Source organism: Podarcis liolepis, assembly GCF_965112155.1.
Source record: "Podarcis liolepis genome assembly, chromosome: 6".
NCBI lineage: Eukaryota > Metazoa > Chordata > Lepidosauria > Squamata > Lacertidae > Podarcis > Podarcis liolepis.
Window position 1 is genome coordinate 79,062,241 of NC_139559.1, and position 8,297 is coordinate 79,070,537.

The 8,297-nt window shown below is 42.5% G+C and overlaps 1 long non-coding RNA gene across 1 annotated transcript; it reads right to left on the bottom strand.

Annotated features, from left to right (window-relative positions):
• Positions 1-1,625: 1,625 nt before the first annotated feature.
• Positions 1,626-7,242, bottom strand: LOC310710404. The gene is made up of 3 exons (XR_014528042.1): positions 7,165-7,242; positions 6,398-6,479; positions 1,626-1,749 (listed from the first exon to the last, which is right to left on the bottom strand). It is a non-coding gene; the product is annotated as an uncharacterized lncRNA (long non-coding RNA).
• Positions 7,243-8,297: the final 1,055 nt, after the last annotated feature.

The following is an 8,297-nucleotide window of genomic DNA, read 5'->3' on the forward strand; positions in this document are numbered from 1 at the left end:
CTCAATGGGGGAACGCTACTTACAGACTTCACGTAAGAAAGGCCTGAGAAACTGTATGCAGAGTGTGGAACTAGAAACATCTGTGTGCTTCTACACCTTTCACATTCACAACCACCTAAACTTTCAGCTCCACTCTCTTTGAAACATTCAGTCCAGCACGGAATAGCAAACCAATCAATCCTTCAGCCAAATTCAGTGCCCTATTCATAAATGACAAATTTCAGAAAGCATTCTGGAGATTCTTTTTTTAAGGGTATGGGTGAAATGATTTAAAATAATAATAATTAATTATAAGGTGTCTCATTAACACCGGCTCCCCATTCTCTCTCTCTCATTGCTCAGTCTATAAAATGGTTGTCTGGGTGATGTACAATAGAGAAGTTTAAAACAAATTTCTGCTCCTCTTTTTCTGCAGTGGCAGAGATAACTCTGCGATTTCTGCTGCCTGAGCTTGCAAATGTGCAATGGCAAAATATCACACAAAGGCATAATATTAGGCAGGTACCTTTGCTCCCTGGCTTTCAATGCCTGCTAAGAATATAAGAAGACCATTGCTGGATCAAGCCAAAGGCCCATCTAATCTTGCATTCCATCCTCACAGTGGCCAACCAAATGTCCACAAGAAGCTGAGAAGAAGTCCTGAATGCAACAGCACTCTGTCCACTTGTGACTCCCAGCAGGTGCCATTCAGAGACATACTGATTCCAAGAATGGAGTTAGAGCACAGCCGTCATGGCAAGTAGCCATTGCCAGTCTTATCCTCCATGAATTTGTGTAATCATCTTTGAAAGCTGTCCAAGTTGATGCCCATCTCTACCACGACCTAAATCCTTTTTTGTTTGTTTAGGCAATCCTACCCAGACATGTCATTTTATCCAGTGTATTTTGGTTTTTTAAAAAACTGTTGATTTTAATTTATATATTGATAAATTTATGATGTTTATTTGTCTTAAAGGTCTGCTGATTTTATTGGAATTTTCTTAGGAACTTAAGGTGGGAACAATGAGAAAGCGAGAGAATTTGAAATGGACACATTTGCCCATCCCTGTCTTTCACTATTGAGGGAGACCTTTGGGTCAACAATGAGAAGGGTGTGTGTCGGTGTGCGACTAAGTTGTTAGGACCTCTTTTATGCACTACCACTGAAAGGATCCTTAGGGACAGATAGCTGGAATCAAGAGGAGTAAATGGGGCTATTCCTCCCTCAGCTACTATTGGTTTCTCAGGTGATCAGATACATTAGGATCACTCTTCTGTGTTGTTTACCAGCTGACATTCCATCTGGCAATCCCAGCAGTTCAAATCGAGTTGCAAAAAGTGATGGGAGCAGATGCTTGGCTTATTGGGCTACTCTGGCCTAACAATAGTCAGTGGTAAATGTTTTCTGTTTTCAAGCCAATTCATGGGCTGAACATTTTTCATCCCCGTAATCTGACAGCTATTAGAAAAGGCTGAAGCCGGGAGGGAATGCAATAATACTCTATTTCTGGTGGGTTTTAGATTAGAAAAGAAATTTCATTTGACAAAAGTATTTCTTTGCAGCTTCAGTCACAAGACGTAAGCTTAATGAGATATAAACCCCACCTTACAGCTTACAGGAAGCAAAACAGGTTCTGATTTGCGGCACAGCTGGAATGACAAAATGGAGAGAAGCCTAGATGCCATGGGGCACACAACTGGCTCGTCAAACAGCCTCAGTGACTTCAGAAGTTGTGGTTCTTTCAAACTTATCCTCATCTGAACTTCTCACTGGATGCTGGAGTTTTAAATGGCTATCAAAGCAATCCAAAACCTCAATCTACCATGCTGAATGGGGTGGAGATGCCCTTCTGCCCAGCTCTACAAGCATCTATAGGTCATCAAGTGGGAAGCCTCACTGTTGAGGAGAACCCACCCACATGGTGGGCAGAAGTTACCACCAACAGCATCCCTACCAGTGGTAGGCAGTGGGACTCCCTCTTGAACCTGAGAATTTTGTGGGCAGGGAAGGATAAGGGTAGGTCAACCCAGCCAACATCGCATGAGGACATCAGGTCAGATGTGGGCCTCTTCACCACTGGAAGTAGTGGAGCTGTGGAAGTACTGATGCTCAAGCTGTTCCATCAAGCCCATCACTGCTGGCTAGGGATTTGCAGTGACCCCCTTGGTCTTCTTTCTGAGGTGGAATAGATGCACAACTGCAGTGGCTACTAATATGTTTCCAGGCCCAGTTTAAGGGCTTGTTTATGCTATAAAGCCTTTTATAGCCCAGGATCCCAAAATGCCTGTACCAGCATGAATGTACCTGGAACCTAAGATAATCCTCTGAAGTCCTTCCCTAAGTGCCCCTCTGAGGAGTCTCAGGGTGGCAACAGAGGAGAGAGACCTTCCAGTTGAGTTCTGTATCTCAGAATGCTCTTCCCAGTGAGGCCCACCTGGCGCCAACAAGCATTTGATCCACTAGACTATGATAAAGCAGTGTCAAGCTTTTGTGTTAGTCTCCTTGGTTGCTAATAAGCTTGTTTGTTGATATCTGTGGAAGTTGGTGTCCATGCGTCGAAGTAGTGCAGCAACAAAACTGCTAGCACATTTACAAAGCTAAGCAGGGTCTGGTCTGGTCTGGTCTGGTTTCAAGTTGGATAAGGGGTTGTGTGTTGAGATTCCTGAATTGCAAAAGGTTGCACAGGGTCCCTTCCAACCCTACAGTTCTATGATTGTACAATTTATTAAATTTTAATGTTTTAAAGTACATTTTTAAACTTGATTGCAAGTCGCCTAGAGTCTGCCCTGTGTTAGGTGACTAACAAATTAAAGACAAAGAAAGGGATAATACTTAACTTAATTATTCTGTTTTGTGCCCTCTCCAACAATTTTGTACAAAGGATTATGCACGCATGGACTTTGTCCCTTTCATTTCCTTCAGTGAATTTCTCTCTCTCTCTCTCTCTCTCTCCCGCCACCCTCCACATCATCAATTAATAAACCACCACACATGAAAACAACAAATTAAGTAAAAACTCTCCAAATTAAGGCATAGCTTTTGGAACAGAGAAAGACCTGATGATACTTCCAGTTAAATGTAAAAGTCTGAAATGGTTTTATTGCATATTATCATGTATAGAGTAGGAATACAATGGTGAATACATCATAAGTGGAGTCTGTGATGACCTTTTGTGGTCATTCTTTCTGGGTTTCAATAATAATAATAATAATAATAATAATAATACCCTGCCCATCTGGCTGGGTTTCCCCAGCCACTTTGAGCAGATTACAGCATATATAAAACATAGTAAAATATCAAACTTTAAAAACTTCCCAATACAGGGCTGCCTTCAAATGTCTTCTAAAAGTTATGTAGTTCTTTATCTCCTTGACTCTGAAGGGAGGGCATTCCACACAGAGGGCGCCACTACCGAGAAGCCCCTAAGCCCGGTACCTTACTCATCCACTTTCCCCCTCAATTTAACACCCCCTGGAAGTATGAACTAAACCTATATTGTAGAGCAGCAGGGGGAAGTAGTTATTGGATCATTAAATGGGTCTTTAAATATGGAGTCATTTAAAGAAGAGATGCTCATCAACTTGGTCTGGTACACAGTGTTAAGTGAACCAAACTGATTTGTATTGCGCAGATTAGTATGTATATCAGAATGAAAATTATCATTAGGTTTGGGCAATGCTTTTTTCTGGGGGGGACGACACAGGGGTATGCATACCCCTAAACATTTTGTGAATCTAAGTTTGGCCTCATTGAGGGGCAGTATTTCAATATGAGTAGGAAAATGGAAGTACCCCTAAACAATTTTTTTAGAAAAAAAAGCACTGGGTTTGGGTACTTCTCTGCATTTTGGGATACAGTTTTTGATGGCGGGGGACGGACAGACACCTAATACATATAAAATGCATACTGTATTATTGTTTTCCTTATTGTATTCCACCATAGGACTTCCTGACAAATATCTACAATAAATATTTTAGGTTAAATTTGTTTGAAAGGATGCTTATTTTAGGCTAAGACTGGGAAGGAGTCTCACTGTTCCCTGTGCAATTTTAGTAGGATTTCCAGTTTTAAGGTGAGAGAGACACCACAGAGCAGATGAGTTTTATTTTAGGCAATAGAGCTTCATATACATATTAAATGCTGCATTTTACATGCATTATAGATTAAGGCATGTGTGCATTTTTGTTGTTTTATTCTGGCAAGCTTTATATTCTGTGTAAGCTATAATTAAGGAAAGAAGGATTACAGCTTAAGTCCTAAACAGACTACCCAGGGACTGCATGTCCTCAAGCCCAATGGGACTTACTTCTGAGTAAATTTGCATAGGTTCACAGTGCACATCTCCTTCCTGGGTTGTATTTAGACCTCAATTCTCAGAATTGCACAGTTGCTGCTGCATATGCTAACTTCTAGCTGCTGGTGAGACGCGCAAATGTGGCCATGGACAGGCCAACAGCTCATGCAGACTTTGCATGCATTGACTTTTAGCATGCTGCTCTGAGAGGGGCTTGCTGAGAGCCTTCAGCAGCAATGCTAAATGTCAATGTCCCCAAAGCTCGGTTGGACAACCACTGTGATCAGCCCTGGAAACTAGTGCAAGACACAGCTCCCTCAACCTGGTGAGAATTGGCACTCTGAGTGCATTCAGAGCTGGAGGGGAAACCGAATTTTGGTTCAGTTCACATTTAAAGGTGAAACTTCCCCATTTAGATTTCCTAAAACTGTATGTGAACAAGAAAGCAGTCATCCTTCAAAAAATTGCACTTCTCTGAATTTTGCAATGCAGTTCTCCAAGCAAGTGATATGTGGATAAAATGCTTGCTTGAGTGAAAATAACATTCCAAAGTACATTGCATTAGAGGGGGATGGACTGCAAAAAAATGTGCATATTAGGCAATGGTCTGTTTATTAGGAGAAGTTTGCACCAAAGCTCTAACATATGTTGATGACAGTTTTTGAAAGAAAGAAGAATACGCAAACTGATGTGGAATTGAAAGAGTGGGACAGTGAGAAATTGAGATAAAACAAAACTGGCAGATTCACCCATTGCTATATGTTGCTGTTGTTAGCCGCTCTGAGCACGGCTTCGGCTGGGGAGGGCGGGATATAAATAAAATTTATTATTATTATTATTATTATTATTATTATTATTATTAACCAGTGTGAATACTTCAAAAGGGAGAAGATGTCATTACAAGTAGGTCTTAGATTGGCCAATGCCTGGATTAGGGATTGTCAAGGAACCCCGGTTTGAAAAATCAAGGTTGGTGATAAAGGTAAAGGTAAAGGGACCCCTGACCATTAGGTCCAGTCGTGACCAACTCTGGGGTTGTGGCGCTCATCTCGCTTTATTGGCCGAGGGAGCCGGCGTACAGCCAGCATGACCAAGCCACTTCTGGCGAACCAGAGCAGCACATGGAAACACCGTTTACCTTCCTGCCGGAGCTGTACCTATTTATTTACTTGCACTTTGATGTGCTTTCGAGCTGCTAGGTTGGCAGGAGCAGGGACCGAGCAACGGGAGCTCACCCCATCACAGGGATTTGAACCGCCAACCTTCTGATCGGCAAATCCTAGGCTCTGTGGTTTAACCCACAGCGCCACCCGCGTCCCTAAGGTTGGTGATAAATGTAATTAAATGTAGCTATATTCTTAAATTCCTGGAAAGCCAGATGAGCCTTGTTCTTCAGGCATTTATTTAATCTTATACAGTGGTGCCTCGGGTTGCATACGCTTCAGGTTACAGACTCCGCTAACCCAGAAATAGTACCTCGGATTAAGAACTTTGCTTCAGGATGAGAATAGAAATCGTTTCTCTGGTGGCGCGGCAGCAGCAGGAGGCCCCATTAGCTAAAGTGGTGCTTCAGGTTAAGAAAAGTTTCAGTTTAAGAACGGACCTCCAGAACAAATTAAGTACTTAACCTGAGGTACCACTGTATATTTAATTTTCTGTTTGATTCATTTTGCCCCAGTCAATCCAAAGCAGTTTACAACCAGACAATAAACCCCACATAGATACATTAAAACCAAAAGGGAGAGAGGAACACATTAAAAACCTCCCACCCAGTTCTAAAAGACATATAGTTAAAGGTCAAACACCTGATTATAGAATAAAGTTTTTGCAGTCAGTCCATGACTGGCATTGTATGTTCAAACTGTATTGCCAGGTCAAAAGGATCCCCTGTATGTTGTTGGGAACTGCAGATGGAGAGAGGGCTCTTGTGATCAAGTTCCACTTGCAGGATTCACAGAATGTTGGACCAAAGAAGTATTTGGGCTCATTCAGCAGGGCGCGTCTTATGTTCTTGCATCAGCTGATATCAGAAAATATAATCCCAGGAAGACAACCTACTTAGGGAATTTGAGAATGAGGTGTGGTCTGGGGAGACAGATCTGTAGGCCAGAAGTTTCTCCTACCTGAAATAGGTAGCTAATGGTCTACTTTTCAATGAAGCACCTCAAACAGGAGATTAGGGCTCACATGATTGAATGTTCTTCCCTATCAAGAAAGGAAAGAATTAATCTTGCACATAGGAAACAAGCCTAGCAGGGACGAGGCTATTTTAGAATATTACAGTGCTTCCCAGGGTTTTGTTTGTTTGTTTTAAAGGTGCTGGTACTCACCAGTAAATGGGACACGGGTGGCGCTGTGGGTTAAACCACAGAGCCTAGGACTTGCCCCATCCCCACGACGGGATGAGCTCCCGTTACTCGGTCCCTGCTCCTGCCAGCCTAGCAGTTCGAAAGCACATCAAAGTGCAAGTAGATAAATAGGTACCACTCCGGTGGGAAGGTAAACGGCGTTTCCGTGCGCTGCTCTGGTTCGCCAGAAGCGGCTTAATCATGCTGGCCACATGACCCGGCTCCCTCGGCCAATAAAGCGAGATGAGCGCCCCAACCCCAGAGTCGGCCACGACTGGACCTAATGGTCAGGGGTCCCTTTACCTTATTCACCAGTAAGCACCTCATCTTTAACATTGGGGATGGGGGAGATGCTGGTACTGCATACTATTGAGTTCCCCCAGGGGGGAGCATTGGGACTTTCTATGTTCTTTGTTATGGAAGAGGAGGAGCATTCAATCATGTGAGTGTCATTGAAACCTGTTAATTCAATAGTACTATAAACTGATCCTGCACCTTGAAGGCAAGGATGTACACAAAAACATTTCCTTTTTAGAGCTCACCTCTCCCTCCTCACACAGGCACCTGAACTCTGGATTCATGGAAAAGAACCCTATTTCGGTAAGTGGTTTTTATTATGCATTACTGCCACAGGGAGCACAAAAGCCAAGCTCTTCAAAAGGGCTCAGCGGTGGAGCCAACCCTGCTTACATCGCTTGCATGAAATAATGTGGCAATTATGACTAGCGCTTATGCTTCCTAACCATCCCTTTCTCAAGGGTAGTGAGTCAGAGAAGAGGGCATAGAAATACTTGAAAGGGGAACACTTTTTGACAGCAGGCTCCATAGCGACTGGCTGAAACTGACTCACTCTAGCCACCGAAGCATGACATCTTTTCTCCTTATGGCTCATCTTTTCCATTATTAGGACCTGAGAAGTGACTTCACTTTGGCTACAGGCATATGCTCACTGCTCAGGTCTTTGGCTATTTTTTCCAACAGGAAGCCATAAACCAGATCCGTCTTGTTCCTCGATCAAGAAGTAAGGTCCAAACCATGATCACAAAAAGACAGTCTACTAACGCTGCTGGAGACTAAATCATTATGAAACAGGTCCTCTAATAAGGAGACGCTGACATTGTGCTGCCTGTCTATTATGAAGAGCTGGCAGTGATCAAGCAGTCTTGACAATCCCGAGTGGAATTTGTATGGGCCATCCTTTCTGGTTTCAGCTTGTATGTTCTTTGTAACTGTTCCTTAAGGGGTGTTTTTGGAAGTTCAAAAGGCCTCTGTTAAGGCCTACTGTCGTTCAGTACTTGACCTGATTTGAGAAAGCCAGTTTTAAGAAACAGAGCAAAGAAACCAGAGGACTACATGAGGTTTGGAAGATTATATGGCAGAGAAGTTTTACCAACAAAACAAAACAGAACGGAGAAGATTTAAGTCATTCATGTACTCATGCCGTTTTGGGATTAAATCACAATTTTGTTGTTTTGGCACAGATCTATCCAACTGAAAATATAGCACAGTATCTATACCATATTTATACATTATTCCAGGCAATTCATTCCAGTTTTCAGATTAATTTCATAATAACATATGTCTTAAAATATAGCTAACTTTGTTTTTAAGCCAACAAGGTTCTTTGAACCACTTAATCTTGTATGGTAAAGACGGAGGATTGTTACAGTGCTTA